Source organism: Diceros bicornis, chromosome 5, assembly GCF_020826845.1.
Source record: "Diceros bicornis minor isolate mBicDic1 chromosome 5, mDicBic1.mat.cur, whole genome shotgun sequence".
Lineage (NCBI taxonomy): Eukaryota > Metazoa > Chordata > Mammalia > Perissodactyla > Rhinocerotidae > Diceros > Diceros bicornis.
The window spans coordinates 79,178,750-79,195,981 of record NC_080744.1 but is presented as its reverse complement, the minus strand read 5'-3'; the positions used below and the strand labels follow the sequence as shown (position 1 = coordinate 79,195,981).

The 17,232-nt window shown below is 39.9% G+C and overlaps 1 protein-coding gene across 3 annotated transcripts in view; it reads left to right on the top strand.

Annotated features, from left to right (window-relative positions):
- ENTREP2 (endosomal transmembrane epsin interactor 2) overlaps positions 1 to 17,232 on the top strand; it is a 443,554-nt gene that overhangs the window by 286,797 nt on the left and 139,525 nt on the right. The gene's annotated exons all lie outside the window — the stretch shown is intronic.

Genomic DNA, 17,232 nt, shown 5'->3' with positions numbered 1-17,232 from the left:
TATTCCATTACATGTATGTCCCATGTTTTATTTATGTGTTTTATTGTTGATGGACATGTGGATTATTTCAATTTGGTGACTCTTACAAATAATGCTGCTATGAACCTTCACTTACATATCTTTTTGTGTCTTCTAACCTATGAACATTTACTTAGGTCATCTTTAATTTCTCTCAGTAATGTTTTATTATTTTATAATTTTCTGAGTAGAGGCATTGCATATCTTTTATTAGATATAAATCTATTATATATATAGAGAGAGACATAAGTAATTTTTTTGGTGGTGTTGTGCATAGTGTTTCAGTTGTCTATTGCTGTGCCACAAGCCACCTCAAAATTTAATGGCTTAGAACAACAACAGTCTATTTTTCCTGTTGATTCTGTGGGTATTGCTTCTGCTGGTCTTGCCTGGAGTCCCTCCTGTGATTGTGGTCCGATTGTGGCTGGAACAGCTGGACAGTCCAAATGGCCTCACTCGTCTGTTCAGAACATTGGTGTAGCCTGAAGCTGGGCCTCTCTTGTCGTCATTCAGTCATCTAGGCTGGGTTTGTATCATGCAAGGCGAACACTATGAAGGAGTATTCCGAGAGGACAAGAGCAGAAGATGCAGGCCTCCTCAGGCCTAGCCTCCAAAACTCACATGGTGTCACTTGTGCTGCATTCTGTTGCTCAAAGCAAGTCATAAAGTTAGTCCACATTTGGTCCCCACCCCTTGAGGAGAGAAGCAGCCACCCACATGACAGTAAAAAGGGCATGTGGGATGGGAGATATTGTCACATCCATCTTTGGGAAAATGTATCGCATATGGTGTGTATTTTAATTCCATTTTCTGTTTGTCATTGAAAAATGGAAATATAACATGTATGTATATTGGCCTTATATCTAATTACTTTGATAAATTCACTTATTAATTCTAATGATTTATCTGTACATTCTTTTGAATTTTCTACATAGAGAATCATGGCATTTGGAAAAAAAGACAATTTTGTTTCTTTCTTTCCCATCTTTTTTCTTATTGCATTGCTAGGACCTCCAGTAAAATGATGAATAGAAGTGGTAACAGCAGGTTTGTCTTATTCCTCATCTCAGAGGCAACATTTTCAATATTTCACAATAAAGTGTGATGTTTAATGCAGATTTTTTGTAGTGATTAAGTTCCCTTCTATTTTAAGATTGCTAAGTTTCTTGTTTGGTTAGTTTTTTAAAAATCATGAATAGATATTGAATTTTCTCTTATGACTTTTCATTCTCTTTTGAGATGACCATGTGAGAGATCTCCTTTATTCTGTTAATATAGTGAATTGCCCTGACTGATTTTTGGATGTTAAGCCAACTTGCTTCTCATGCTGAATCTCTTGGTTTTGTTTGTCAGTGTTTTGTTCATGGTTTTTGATTATATATTCATGAGGGAGATTGGCCTTTCATCTTCATTTTTCAAAATATCCTTGTCAGATTTTTACTTTAAGGTTATGCTTTCTTCATAAAACACAATGGGAATAGTCCTCTTTTTCTTTTCTGGAAGCTTTTATTTAAGACTGGTGTTACTTCTTTACGTGTTCAGTAGAATTCACTAGTGAAGTCATCTGGGTCTGGGGTTTTCTTTGAGGGAGTGTTTGGAATTACAGATTCCGTCGCTCCCAGGACTATTCAAACTTTGTGTATTTTTCTTGTATCAGTTTTGTTTGTTTTTCTAGGAATTTGCCCATTTCGTCTGCTTTCAAATGTAGTGGCAAATATTATGTGTAATATTCTTGTGTTAGCCTTTTAATATCTGCAGGGACGTGCCTTGCTGTTGTTCATGCCTTTGCGAGAGCAGAATGAAGCTGGTTCTGGGAGTACTGAAAGAGGCTGGAGGCTGGAACAGTTGCTGCTGCCAGGGCAGGGGTATTGCTAGGACCACACTGACAGGAATAGCAAGCAAACGAAGAGGCAAGTCCTTCCCCTGACCCACTTTTCAGGCTACCCCCATTGCCCTTTATTGGAAGAACACAACAGGAAGCCATGCAACAGAAGAAAAACGTAGCTTACAGAGATCCAACCCCAGCGTCAGAGAGCAGTGGACTGAAACTGAGAGATCATAGCTTAATGACCAGCACACTCTTCCACCTAAATATTTTCGGTGACCTCACCCCACCTGGAGGAGATCTAAGGAATCATTTTTCTTTCCACTCCGTCTGCCTCCTCTTCTCCTTATTCCTGGGGTATGCTGAGATTGTTTGGGTCTAGACTCTTATCAAAATATTCCTTCTTCTATTTCAAGAACCCTTATGAATAACTGTAGTATAATTTACACTCACATTATCATTGTCCATTAAGATTTTAAAATAAATATTAGAAGATTTGTTGTCACTGTTGCTCACTACACTCTGTCTTCGCCTCCCGTGAGTCCTTGTTTGAATTGGTTCTTTGGTGAGAGTGTTCTGGAGTATTCTCCGAGAGGACACCTGGGAAGCATGCGTCCCACTCTGCGTGTCCAATCATCTACCCTTTTGTACTGACATAATATGAGCTTGCCTGGGTGGAGAATTCTTGGATCGTAGTTCTTTCTTCTCCCTAGTCACTAAGTGTTATTCCATTGTCTATTAGTTTCCAAGATTGCAAGTGAGAAATGTGATGTTAAACTGACTGTTTCTAGAAACAACTTGTTCTTTTTGTCTGGAAGCTTGTATGATTTTTCTCTCTGTTCTTGAAATTCAGAAATTTTTCCAGATGTGTCTACATTCTGCCTTTTTGGAGTCCTTTCAATCTGAAGACTTGAGTTGCTTTTTCTTTGATATTGTTTCTTTGCTTATTCTCTGTCATGTGTTTTGTTTTCTCCCCCAACTTCTATTATTTACATATTATGCTTCCTGTTTCTACCCTTCATCTCTTGATATTTTCACTTGTGATTTTTATTTTATTAATTTTTTGTCCTGTATTGTGTGACAACGCATCTTTCATTTGTGTTGGTTTTCACTGGGGACAATTCTCTTTTAGTACCTCTACTCAAATTTTAAATTAAAAAAGTCAAGCGTTATTCTGTTCTAGAAGCTTTTTTTTTTAATAATTTTTATTTATTTATTTTTTTTCCCCCAAAGCCCCAGTATGTAGTTGTATGTCATAGCTGCACATTTTCCTAGTTGCTGTATGTGGGACTCGGCCTCAGCGTGGCCGGAGAAGCGGTGCATCGGTATGCTCCCGGGATCCAGGCCCGGGCTGCCAGCAGCGGAGCGCGCGCACTTAACCGCTAAGCCACGGGGCCGGCCCTGTTCTAGAAGCATTTTATTGTGCTCTAAAAATATCTCCTAATGGGTTCTCATTATGTTTTTATTATATAGTCTATTTGTGTTTCCTCCATTAGTTCTGCTCCATAGTAGCCACCTGTTCTAGAATTTGGCTATCTCCTTCCTTCAAACCACTGTACTTCTTAGGTGGCGTGAGTTTGCTCTGCCTGACCATTTTGTTGGGTATGGAGTTTCCTCCTTGCTGGTTTGGGCCCAGCCGGTGGCCGTGACAGCTACAATCCCTTTAAGGCCATGCTAGATTAATAGGAAGAGATGGAGGCAGATAGGGTGGGATTGTTTTCCCTCTGTGGGGAAGGGGCAGTTGGACTGGCAAACTACATTGTATTGCTTGAGATATGGCAGGGGGTGGGGGTATGGAGGGGGATACTGTCTGTTTTCAGAATCAAATAGATCTGGATTGTCTTCAGTCCCACCTTGCAACTTCTCTTTCAAGGGGGACAACTGGGCCTTCCCAGAATTGACACCTCAGGTGGGCCATACAGGTCCCCTCTCTGCTGCTTGGAAGTCCCTGGGGTCAGCCAGCTAACCCCACTCTGGCCTGGGGTGGCTGCTTCTCACTCTGGGCTCTTCTAGGGATGCAGCCTTTCTCCAGACTACCTGACCTTTGGCCCATAGCATCTTGCTGGACTCTGATCCCTGATCTCGGCTCCCTATGCTGAACATGCACCTCTACCATTGGCCATGGGGAGCAACAGTGGGTCAGCCTCTGGACACGCCCCCACCCCAGGCATCATCAGTGGCCACAGGAGGCAAGAGAACATGTGGCTGGCTGGCCTGGGGCTTTCAAAGCTCAGCTGTCCCCTGGCCATCATCATATTAGGACCAGTTATAGACAGGAAACAAGGCTAGACTTAGTGGGGTGCTATATGAACCCAGGCAGCAAGGACAGACTGCCACTCCTGAAAACCTCCAGAGCCTCAGGTAACAACTTCCTGTGCTCTCCTTCCAAGAAAACCAGAGGCCAAGGTTGGGGTATAGGGTGGGGTCTCAGGGTTCAGGGACCAGATACAGGCAAGTTGACAGGAGCTTAAAACCGTCCCCTGCAGGATGGCCTTGGGAAGCACGGTAGTACCTAAAATGCCAAGCTCATCAGGTGAGTAAAGAAGTGATGACCTTGCTGGAAACAAGGAGTGAGATGAGGAGCGATGGGGAGCTCGTGATAACCCCTGAGGCTCTAGTGTACAGTGGGAGTAAACCCCTCAGTGGGTACTCACAAGGAACCACTGGCTGAGGATGGGCGTCACTCAAGCTAGGATGATGTCCATGAAACATGAGGATGCATCTTTAGGACTTCCAAACAAATTCTGTCCTTCTAATTTACAGATTTTAGATATCTGGGCAAGCCATAGATCTTCCCCTTTCCCAGGTCCTAGGTAACATCTAAATGTCTCTTTGCCACAGAGAGGGAGGCCAACTGCCAACCTGTGGTCTTGTACCACTACCTGAACTTCAGCAGCATTTCAAGCTGGTGTTCAAATGTCTGTAGATCTCAGAGCCAGGTGGAGGGGGTTGGCACATAGCCAGTGACTGGGACCCCCGGCTTCACCAGGTGAAGTCTGAGAACAGCCAGCTGATATATTCCTCTTGTTGGGACTCCCTTGTCTACAGATGTCAGTTGGGATGCTTAGGGTTGCTTTTGGCTGCAAGTGATATAAAACGCAATTCACAAAATTTACACAACAAAGGAACTTATTATCTCAAATAACAAGTCCAGAGGTGGGCTGCTCCAGAGTTAGTTGGTTCAGTGGCCTAGCAAAGTCATTAAGGACCCAGATTCTTTCCAGCTTTCCGTTCTGCTGGTTTCAACATGTTGATGTGTTGGCTTAGCTCTACTCAAGGTCACAAGGTGATTGCCACTGCTTGAGACATTACATGCAGATGCAAAATGTCTAGTAGGAGAGGAATTTCTTTCCCTGTGAACCTCTTTTTGAGAGCAAGTAAATATTTTTCAGATGCCCCTCAAAATACTCCTCACATCTCGCTGGCCAGGACATGGGTCACATGTTCACTCCTAAACCAGTCACTTGTCATTTGGGTTGTATAATTTATTAATAAATTTAGCAAATATCATCCTTGAGTAAGGTTAATCAAATAAAAATGTGAATGGATGTTAATATTAGATGGCAATGAGTTGGGCTGAATTTCTATAATTTGCACCTCATAATAACACTGGGGCACAAAGGATTAAGCATAAGCATAACAGATGTATCCACATTAATTACTACATGAAATTTCCCAATATACAGTTTTTAAGTGTCCAGAATAATAACCACACTAAATGAGGTAATTTGCTTAGAGGTAAATGTGAAAGGAAAAAAAACATGCCCGAGTATGTGAACCACTTGGATGATTACAAACAACTGAGCAGCTTTCATGAGCACATTTTTAATGACGGATTGGATCCCAGGAAGCGGTTAATTAGCTAACCACCTCTCCCAAATTTTTGGGATCCCTCTCATGCACTTGGGGTTGTCCTGCCCACAGTGGCTCCCTGGTTGCTGGAAGCAGCTCTGCTGCCAAGCCAGCTGGGCCAGATCCCTAGCAGGTGGCAGGTTCCCCTCTACTCTTTCTTCCTGCCCAGAGGCATGTGATTCTCACCTCTGTGTGGGGCTTATCACTTCCTGTCTTTCTCAACCACCTGCACTGATATGTGTTTGCCGTTTAACATATTTGTATTTATAAGCTTGCTGTTTTTCCTGGAGGTTACAGGGCCCCTTCCGTCTGAACCTGACCTGTTCTTGGCCTCTTCCTTCCCCAGGCCTTATTTGTGCCTTCTTTGTCCAGCTGAGATCAAACTTGTTTATTCCCTGGAATGCCATTCTTTCTTATTGTCTCTGTTTGAGGCTTCTGACAGCTCTACGTAGCAGCCAAAACATCTCCTGCAAATGCAAGGAAAGGATTGGTGGGTAGAGGACTGAAGTTTCCTTTAATAGCGAGTTTCTGGGGGTACCCTCTTAGAGAACTAGGGACTTTGTAACAAATGGGTTGGTCAACTTCTCTACTCAGGAGGATTGTCACATATGCTGTATATGATTTACACATTTTCAGGGAATTAGAGTAGAGATAGGTCTTTAATGCTCTTAGAGAAATGAAGAGAAGTGAGAGTTCACTCATTTGAACAGTTTTCATACTAAGAAAGGCAATTAACGTGTTTCTGCAACACCTTTACTTTGTGTCCAGGTGACCAAGAGAGAGTCCAGGTAAGGGATAGAGTTGCCCGTGTATAAAGGACAGAGCATCTGACTTCTTGTTCCCTTCAGGTAGAAAAAGATACATCAATTCATAGTTTTTGAAAATATTTTGGGGGGAGTATTAAATTCACTTGTCTATATTAATTGAAAAAATGATTATTGTTACCATTTTACAATAAGATTATCCTTTTCCACCAAATGGGCAGCTTCCAGAAGGTACACTTGGAAATCTGGTCAGCCAAAGGAGTGGACTGAACCCCATGGTCAGTGACGTGACAGGTCTCACCTGAATCATTCTCATCTTTCTAGATTTTATTGTTTCATGATCCTTATATATTTCTTGTATATAATCTCATTGTTCACAGTTTCATATGTAAGAAACTGTGGGAGCTAAATTCAATTCAGTTAGTGGAACAGCTTTGTAAAGAGATGGCATCAGGGTGAGAGAGACCATGTGGAGATTTGGGCCAGATCAGCAGCAGATGTGTACATGACATTGTGTGTGACTGGCTTAATCCATTGTATGTGTTTGAACAGCTTTTTTGGGGAAAGGGGAGTTGTTTTATTTATTTATTTTTTTTATTGCAGTAGATCTTGCGTTTAGTTCAGTGTTGTGTGTGGAATTCAAAAATGTGCCTGTAAAACAAGGAAGAAGAATTTAGTTTTAAATCACATACCATAAACATACTTACACATTTTGGCTGCATACATACTTTTGCAGATGTTCACTCATTTTGCATTTTTAGTGAGTATCCTGGATTGAGTTATACATATTGCACTATGATTAATTCGGAAGCAATTTTCACAGTCTAGGTTGGTATATTTTAATATGGTAGATCTCTTTGAGATATTAGCTCATAAGTGGGGAGATATAGTTTTGAAAGCATTGCGTCACAATGCATGCATAATTGATTTTATGACTTATCTTTGATTTTGCCCTTCTCTCAAGAATATCCCTGGGCCAGGGCTGTTTTTGCAGCCCCTGAAGCCTACCTTGATCAGACGTCTTGTTACAGGAAGCCAGGAGGCAGCAGGAACAGAGTCCCCATTTCCTCAAGATATTTTGCTACTCTTGAAGATTCACTCCCGCAGAGTATTTTTAAAGGGAGACCTCCATTTGTCCTTAAAGAGTTGTGTCACTTAAAGAAAAATAGAGCCACATTAGGAAGCGCACTGTTTTACCAGCAGGTGCTGTGGAAAACTCAGGATGCTCCAGCATTCTGACATCTAAGAAACGAGGAGCCAGGCGTTTCTTTGTTACTTTCAGGATAAGTTTTCTATTTTCTTTCCAACACGTGTGTAGGATTTTTTATTTAGAATTATTTCATATATTAATAGCATTTTACAACCGAACGAGTTTCCCTAATTCAGCCCTGCCTTTCTGCAGGTGAGGAGGCTGAGACCTGAGGCGTGAAAGGCCTTCTTCTAGGACCCAGAGGAAATTGGTGGCAGAGGAGGGATGAAACTGCTTTCCGTGAACCATGCAGCATAAAGACATTCATTAATTGCCTAAAATATAAACAAACATGCTTTGTAATACTGCTGGAAATCATTATTTTAACAGTAGACTCTCCTCCATTTTCGTTTAACTTTTTAATTAAAAAGTCTTTTTGTTGTTGTTTGTCCTGAGTCTGGGCACCCTACCTGCATCCATTTGATGGTTCTCCTTACTGTTTTATTAGTCTTCTTTTCTGTTTCATCTCATTATACCTCAGGAGGAGCAACTTATTAGAGATTCTTCAGCTGGCCTTCTTTGAGTTCTTCTTTTGTAAACAGGTTTATTGAGACATAATTAACATACCATAAAGCTCACCTGTTTAAAGTGTACAATTCAGTGTGGTTTTTTTTAGCATACTTACAGTTATGCAACCATACTCATCTAATTTTATGACATTTTCAGTCACCCCAAAAAGAAATCTCATACCCTTTAGCAGTCACTCCCCATTCCTGACTTCCTCGCAGCCCTAGGAACCACTAATCTACTTTTTGCCTCCATGGATTTGCCCATTCTGGACATTACATAGAAGTAGTATTATATAATACATGGTCTTTTGTGTCTGGCTTCTTTCAGACACAAAAACATTTAATGTTTTTAAAGTTCATCCACGTTATAGCATGTGTTAGTACTTCATTCTTTTTTATAGCTGAAAAATACCCCATTGTATGGATATACCACATTTTATTTATCTATTCATCATTAAATGGACATTTGGGTTGTTTGTACTTTTTTGCTATTGTGAACAGTTCTGTTGTAAACGCTCTTATGCAAGTTTTTGTTTGAGCACCTGTTATCAAATCTTTTGAGTCTATACCTAGGAGTGAAACCACTGGGTCATTTAGTAATTCTCTGTATAACTTATTGAGGAGCCGCAAAACTGTTCCACAGAAGCTATACCATTTTACATTCCCAACAGCAATGTATGAGGTTTCCAGTTTCTCTGCATCCTTGCCAATACTTGATATTATCTTTTTGTTTATAGCCTTTCTGGTGAGTGTGAAGTAGTATATCATTATGGTTTTGATTTGCATTTCCCTAATGACTAATGACGTTGAACATCTTTTTGTGTTCATGCGCCATTTTTACATCTTTGGAGACACGTCTATTCAAGTCCTTTGCCCATTTTTAAAATTGGATTTTTGTCATTTTATTATTAAGTTGCAAGAGTTGTTTATATATTCTGCATATATATTCCTTATCAGATACATGATTTACAAATAATTTCTCCCAGACCGTATGGGTTGTCTTTTCATTTTCTTGAGCCCTTTGATACACATAAAATTTTAACTTTGAGGAAGTCCAGCTTATCAATCTTCTTGTTTATCATTTGTGCTTTTAGTGTCTTATCTAAGAGATCATTGCCTAACCTAAGGTCATGGAAAGTTACTCCTGTGTTTCATTCTAAGAGTTTTATAGTTTTAGTTCTTACATTTAGGTCTGTGATCCACTTTGAGTTAATTTTGCGTATGGTGTGAGGTCAGGGTCCAAATTCATTCTTTTGCACGTGGATATCCACTATTCCAGCACCATCCATTGTTACCCTGTTGAATTATCTTGGCCCCTTTTTTGAAAACTTGTTGACCATAGATGTATGGATTTATTTCTGCACTCTCAATTCTATTTTATTGCTCTATCTGTGCATTAATTTACTAGGGCTGCCATAACAAAATACCACAGACTGGGTGACTTATACAACAGAAATTTGTTTTCTCACAATTCTGGAAGCTAGAAGTCCAAGATCAGTGTTGGTGAGTCTGGTTTCTCCTGAGGCCTCTCTCTTTGACTTGCAGACAGCTGCCTTTTCACTATGTCCTCACGTGGCCTTTTCTTTGTGTGCACACATCATGGTGTCCTTATAAGGGCACCAGTCTTATTGGATTAGGACTCACCCTAATGGCCTCATTTTAACTTAATCTATTTAAAGACCTTATCTGCAAATTCACTCATATTCTGAGGTACTAAGAATTGGGACTTAAACTTATGAACTTGCTGGGGGGGGGGGCACAATTAAGCCCATAACAATATGTCTTTGCCTGTGCCAGAACCACACTGCTTTGATTACTGTAGTGTTGTAGTAAGTTTTGATATCAGGAAGTGTTGAACTTTGTTGTTTTTCACGAATGTCTTAGCTATTCTGGGTCCTTTGACTTTCCCCATGAATTTTCGGATCAGTTTGTAATTTCTGTAAAAAATCCAGCTGGGATTTTGATAGGGATTTTCTTCAATCTGTAGATCAATTTGGGCAATACTACATCTTAACAATATTGTCTTCTGATCCATGAACACAGGATGTCTTTCTATTTATTTAGGTCTTCTTTAATTTCTTTCAATGTTTTATAGTTTTCAGAGTATAAATTTTGCACTTTTGTTAAATTTATTCCTGAGTGTTTTGTTCTTTTTAATGAGATTGTGAATGGGACTGTTTTCTTAATTTTGTTTTCAGATTTTTTGTTGGCAATTGTATAGAAATACAATGGATTTTTGATATTGATCTTGTACCCTGCAACCTTGCTGAATTTGTTTATTAGTTCTAATATTAGTTAGTGGATTCCTTGGGATCTTCTATATGCAAGATCACATCATCTGCGAAGGCATAGTTTTAATTCTTCCTTTCCAATCTGTATGCCTTTTATTTCATTTTTTTGCCTAACTGCTCTGGCTAGAACCTGCAGTACAATGTTGAACAGAAGTAGTGAGAATGGACACCCTTTCCTTGTTCCTGATCTTAGCATGAGAACATTACTCTTTCACCATTAAGTATGATATTAGCTATAGTTTTTTGTAGATGCCCTTTATTACACTGAGGAAGTTTCCTTCTAATCCTAGTTTGCTGTGTTTTTATCATGCAAGAGTGTTGGATTTGTTTTTCCACCTTCAGTTGTATAAATGTCAAAGAAAAAAATACATTCAATCAAAAAACAGTTCCAGCACTTTAAGAAAGTCAAGTGGAGATAAAACAGATGATCTTCTGGGGGGGAAAGAAAGTGGCCTTAATTCCGAAACCATAATACCTTAAATTATCTAATGTTTAGCTCCCTCAGCAAAGGCCTCATAGAAATGTTAAAGAATTGTTAAAAGCATAAACTGTGTAGCAGCAACAGCTGAGATGATTCCAGGTTTCTTGTATCCTTAAATGAATCCAACCATTGGACTAAGAAAGCCAGGGACGATGAGGGATTGCATGTTAAGTCAAGCCATAATATGAAATTCAGAGTTTTGACTGCATACTCATGTTCACAGCAGCATTATTCACATTAGACAAGGGGTGGAAGCAACCTGTGTCCATCTATGGATGAATGGACAGACCAACTGCGGTCTGTCCGTACAATGGAATATTATTCTGCCTTTAAAAGGAGGGAAATGAAAGAGTGTTGGATTTTTGTCAATGTTTTTACTGCATTTTACATGAAGCGATCATGTGGGTTTCTTTCTTTTTTTTTTTTTTTTTTTGTGAGGAAGATTGGCCCTGAGCTAATATCTGCCAATCCTCCTCTTTTTGCTGAGGAAGACTGGGGCTGGGCTAACATCCATGCCCATCTTCTTCCACTTTATATGGGATGCCGCCACAGCATGGCTTGACAAGCGGTGTGTTGGTGTGCACCCGGGATCCGAACCGACGAACCCTGGCCCGCCGCAGCGGAGCACGCACACTCAACCGCCTGCACCACCGGGTTGGCCCCTCTTTATTTTCTTAATACACTGTTTTACATTAATTGATTTTCTGATGTTAAGCCAACTTTGCATTCCTAGGATAAATCCCATTTGTTCATGGTATACAATCCTTTTTATACATTGTTAGATTTGGTTTGCTACTATTTTGATAAGGATTTTTGCATCTATATTCATAAGGGATGTTGTAGTTTTCTTGTGATGTAGTTGTCTGGTTTTGGTATCAAGATAATATTGGACTCAGAATGAGTTGGTAATTGGTCCATCTTCAACTTTCTGGAAGAGTTTGTAAAGAGCTGTTCTTAATTCTTCTTTAAATGTTTGGTAGCGTTCACCAGTGAAACCATCTGGACTGGGGCTTTTCTTTGTGGGAAGTTATAAAAGTACTAATTCAATCTCTTTCTTTGTTGTAGGCCTATTTATATTTTCTATTTCTTCTTTAATAAATTTCATGTGTGTTTTTAGGAACTTTTCCATTTCATCTAATTTATCTAATTTGTTGGCATACACTTGTTTATTGCTCATAGTAATCCCTTATAAACTTATCCATTTTTGTACGGTTGGTAGTGATGTCCCCTCCTTCATTCCTGATTATGTCAATTTAAGTGTTCTCTCTTGGTCATTGTAGCTAAAGGTCTGTCAACTTTATTGCTTCTTCAAGTTCCTGGATCATCTTTAATGAGTTGTAATTTTCCTTATTTCACCTGTGCAGAGTTTTGCACTTCTTCCTTTCCTCTAACGATCATGCTGTTGGAGTCGCTGGTAAAGTGTTAGGCTGGCAAGCTGAGAGAGACCCAGCAGTTTCTCGCACAGCAGACTTTGCTTTTACGGTCCACAGTGAAGCAAAGGACACGCAGTTTACATATCTGCTCAGGCCTCTGGGAGGCCAGGCCTCACAGGGGGCAAACTGCTGCCTCTCCCAACCTCAAGACCTGGCAGCATCTGACCTGCCTGTGAGGCTCCCCTTGAGGGCAATTAGTCAGCAGCCTGGGTCAGGCTCTTAGAGAACAGTCCTCAGAAAGAAGATAGCTGTGGGCTCTCTCAGAAGAGAGACACAGGCTTCTGCCAGCTGAGAACCTACAAGTACACGTGATCCTGGGTCTTCTCAGGGCTTGGGAAGAGGAAGACCTTCTGCTTATCAGGTACCTGAGCTCTCACTTGCATCTCAAAGAGGAAGCCCTGTACTGGCTCTCTCCTCTGCAGGTTTTGGAGAACACATGCCCTCTGACTACTCTCCAGCTCTGAAAGCATGCCTGCTCTGGTTGTTGATTGAGTCCCAGGGAAGGAACTAGAAAGGAGGGAGGATCAGAGACACAGGACCTGTGCAAACCCACCATCTCCCCAGGATTCCTACAGCCACCTCTAGTGTACCTCTGATTATTATTTCTATTTTTGTGTTTATAATTTTTGTGTCCCTCAGGACCACCAGTTATGCCTATATGGGCTCTTTCTTGTCTGCCTTCGGTATTTTCATATTTTCTCTGATTCTTTTTTTTATTCTTATCCCTTTCAATTTGTTCAGTTTTCTCAAAAACTGTCTGCCTTCAGTATTTTCATATTTTTCTCTGATTCTTTTCTTTTATTCTTATCCCTTTCAATTTGCTCAGTTTTCTCAAAACCTGTCTGCCTTGTCCCTCTCTGGGTATTAGCTTTGTCTGTTCTCCTTCTTGGTGCCCTTGCCCTGTGAGGGTACCTCTGCGTTAGGCTAAAGTGAAGTCTAGAAGGAAAGAATGAGGTTTCTGTCTTCTTGCATGGTGTGGCCAGTGGGGAGATGCTTTGGATCAAACATGGAGAACACAGCTACTCTAGAATAGGAGATGCTTTAAAGTGTGTTCTAGGTTGTCTGAAACTCCTTTCTGCAGAGGTAGATCACTACGTTAGATCATATGTACATTCTATATGGAAAAACAATCTGTCACGATCTCTTTCTTGCCCTTATTGCCTGCAACTAAAATCGTAAACTTCTCAACCACAGAACACTGCCAAGAAACATAACAAAAATGTCAAATTAGATTCAGATCACCTCTCGTTACATTCAAATATCCTTATAGGTAATATTAACCTCGTCTAGCTCCATTCCTTTGAAATAATCTCATTCCTTCGTACCCTCTTTTCCCCTGCATAATGGGTTTGAATACTGTTTAGCTAGAATTTGTGCAGTTTCAAGTGAGAGAAAACAACTTCCAGCAGATAAAGCAAAAGGAGATTTTACTTGCTCCAGTAACTAGTTATCCCCAGGAGTTCTACCTTGAACTCAGGATCCAGGGATTCAGATGAAAGCATTAGGACTGTATCCCCATCTCTTAGAGCTCGTTTGAGTTGGCTTCACCGTGAGGCAGGTTATTCCCAAGCAAAGGCGAAGGTGGCTAGGCTCATATCACCCTTCAGCTTGTTCGCTCAGAGGAAAGAGAACCTGTAAGAACTCCTGAAAGGATGATGATTGGACTTCCGAACCGGTCACTGTGGCTGGCCTGAATCACGTGCACCCAGGAAAAGGCGGCAGAGCCTTACCAAGGTCTCCCAGAGATGGAAAGAGGCAGTTCCTAAAGGAAAAGGATGCAGAACAAGGAGCAAAAACAAGCAAATAAAAAGAAACACACTGGCCACTACAGAGACGTTATGTGTTGGTAATTTTATAACTTAATAGGCCTTAATGATTTTCATAAGTAAAAGGCCCTGGGTAACGGAAGACTTATATTTCTTGAAAAGAGAGTCTAAGAAGAGGCTTCTGGACCAAATGGCTACAATGCTTGGAAAGAGCTATCTCCTCAAGCCCCACCTCTCCACCCCTTTTCCACCAGCCAAGGAAAGCTCTGTTGCCATTTAATCAAAGTATTCTTTCATGAGAGACTAAGTGTTATTAGGTAGTCCTATCACATAATTTAACCAGGATGCATCTTTGTTATGTATGAGTGGACACAAGGGATTTTATTGCAAGCATTAAAATATCTGGACTGTTTTTCCTGCTATCTACCCACCAAAATAGTATCCCGGGCCCCTCGCCAACTACTTTGCTCGCCTGCTGCACACTGTCCCACATTCTTCCACTGGAAAAGGCAGCAAAGCTGCTCATATATGGTGGCTGCATGCTTTTATCATTGCTTTTCTTCCCGCAACGACCTTACCTGCTTTTTGCGCTAGGTTGCTGTCAGAAAATTTAAAACCTGTCTCTGGTTCTGCAAGAAATGCCAGTGAATGAAGAGGAGAATCCAGTAGAAGATAAAGATGATTAGAGCTTCTTGGCAGGCATTTGCTACCAAGGAGATGAAATAAAGCAATTAATTACTGAGAGACATCTAAAGAGCAATTGGTAGTAGGCATTTCTTTGTTCAATGCATCTGAAATCTTAGCTAGCTTAGCTTTTGCCTCAAAGAATTATTATTTTTTTTTCTTTTGGGTCTAGTAATAAAAGTATTAAGGTCATTAACATAAAGTGTTTGAAAATGTTTTTCTTTTTTTAGCCACTTGTCTTTATTACTTCACTGGCTGAAAAAAAGTCACGAAAGTCATATTCAGATCACACTGAATTTACTGAAAACTTGAATTGTATAACTGCTATAGCATGGTTTCACTGTGAAGTTAAAATTCCTTGAGAATATATTTTTATCTGCCAAGAAAGATTTCATTTTTGAAAGAAAATAACTTTAATAGCATCTTGATATATTTCTTTCCAGACTTTTTTCTGATTTTTGTGTGTACTTGTGTTTTACTGCAGTAAACATCTTTCTACATACAGCTTTGTATAGTCCTCAAGTATTTTCCTTAACATAAACCCCCTGGAAAGAAGCACATGGTTATCAACTACCCTGTCCCAGCCCTGTGCTAGGACTTGGCAAACCTATCTCACTTAGTCCCCTGAAGCCTGGATGAGTAATCTTGGAAACAGAAAGCAGTGTCAGTAGCTTTCTGGATGTCATACAGGTTTCTAATATAGGTCCATCTGACTCCCAGATCTTTACCTTTTCAAGGACACCATATCTACCTTTTCAAGGACACCATATCTATGTTCTCTCTGCAATCAGCAGATGGTTAGGAGCGGTCTCTGGAGGCAGACTGCCTTAGTTCAGATCAGATCTACCACTTACTTGCTGTAGGACCTCAAAACTGTTAACCTTCTTCTCTGTGCCTCAGTTTCTTCATTTATGAGAAGAGAAACAGTAAATGCACAGGCCTCATAGGGTTGTTGTGGGATTAAATGAAGTAATACATGAAGACCACTTAGAATAGGGTCTGACCCACTTACCTTTGAAATAATCAGTAGCTGTTGTTTATATTTATTATTGTTAGTGTTATTATTACCACCATCATCACAACAATTTTTCCTCAAACTCCATGGCTTCCTGTGTCAATCTAAGGTGGAGGTGGGTCTGGGTGACTTCTCCATGCAATGCCTAAACTTCATTCTAATACTGTTATTTTATGTCTGTATTTTCTCACCTGCATTCTTCTGGACACAGCAGAGAGAGGTGTTTCAATACGTAAAACTGGTATCTTTTCTCACTCATTTTGAGTATGACAATCTGCTATCTGGGTAAAAGATGCAGCTGATGGACACTGCTGATTTTCACACAGTGAGTCACAGGGGTAGCTTGACCTGTGGGGCTACTTGGTAATTTAAGTGAATACCTTAGCAAGAAAAAACACTGAAAAACCAGCCCAACTGTTGACAATGGCTTTCATCTTATTTTCCATTTTTGTTATCTCTTGGTTGCTGAGTTTTTTTTTTACTCGGGGTTCAACATTATCTTTCTGGAGGGACTTTTTGCAGAATTCTTGATCACAGGAGGTTTCTTTGAACTTGAGTCCAAATTTTAATTTGCAAGGAAACTGAAGCAGATGAATTTTCTTATTGTAAAAAAATGAATGCCTCCATGATATATTTGTTTTTCTTAGTAGGCTTCAGTCATTAAGATTGATGCTTGGGGATTTATTGTTAGATCTTGTGTGGAACAGAAAGTTATTACTCATAGTTTACCAGATTTTAGCATACTTGCATCACAACACGGCATATCATTTTACATTTAGTATTGCAGTCAGGGCCATTATCAGATTGCATTTTCATATTGAATTACAAACAAAAATTTTATGCTACTAACATTTAATGAAATTTTAATAACATTGTGTTTTGGTGCTATTATTCAAATAATGTGTTTTGAATTGCTTCCTTTGAATATATTTGCATTAAAGAGGAACTCAATTTGATTTGGTTCTTTGAAGAGTTTACCCACTTTCTGGGTAGCTTTAAAAAGACAGAGGGAAATTCAGTTTCTTCTTTACAAGTCAGTAAATAGAAAAGCAACACATTTGCTAAGATCTGTAAAAATAGTGGCAGCAGATTGCAGATGGTTTGAGTTAATGAAATGACTCACGTTGGCTATTAGAGTTGCACAATAAAAAATATATATACAAAGTGCACACATCACAGATTATGAGGGATGATACTCCTGGGTTCTCTTTTCTTTCTCATTGCGCCCTAAGGCTGATATATTAAGAATTAAGAAATTTAAGAGATTCACATTATTGCAATTCTTGATCAGTGATGCCCAAAATTAAATGGTAATCTCTTGAGAGAGCACATTTCTGTTTGTAGC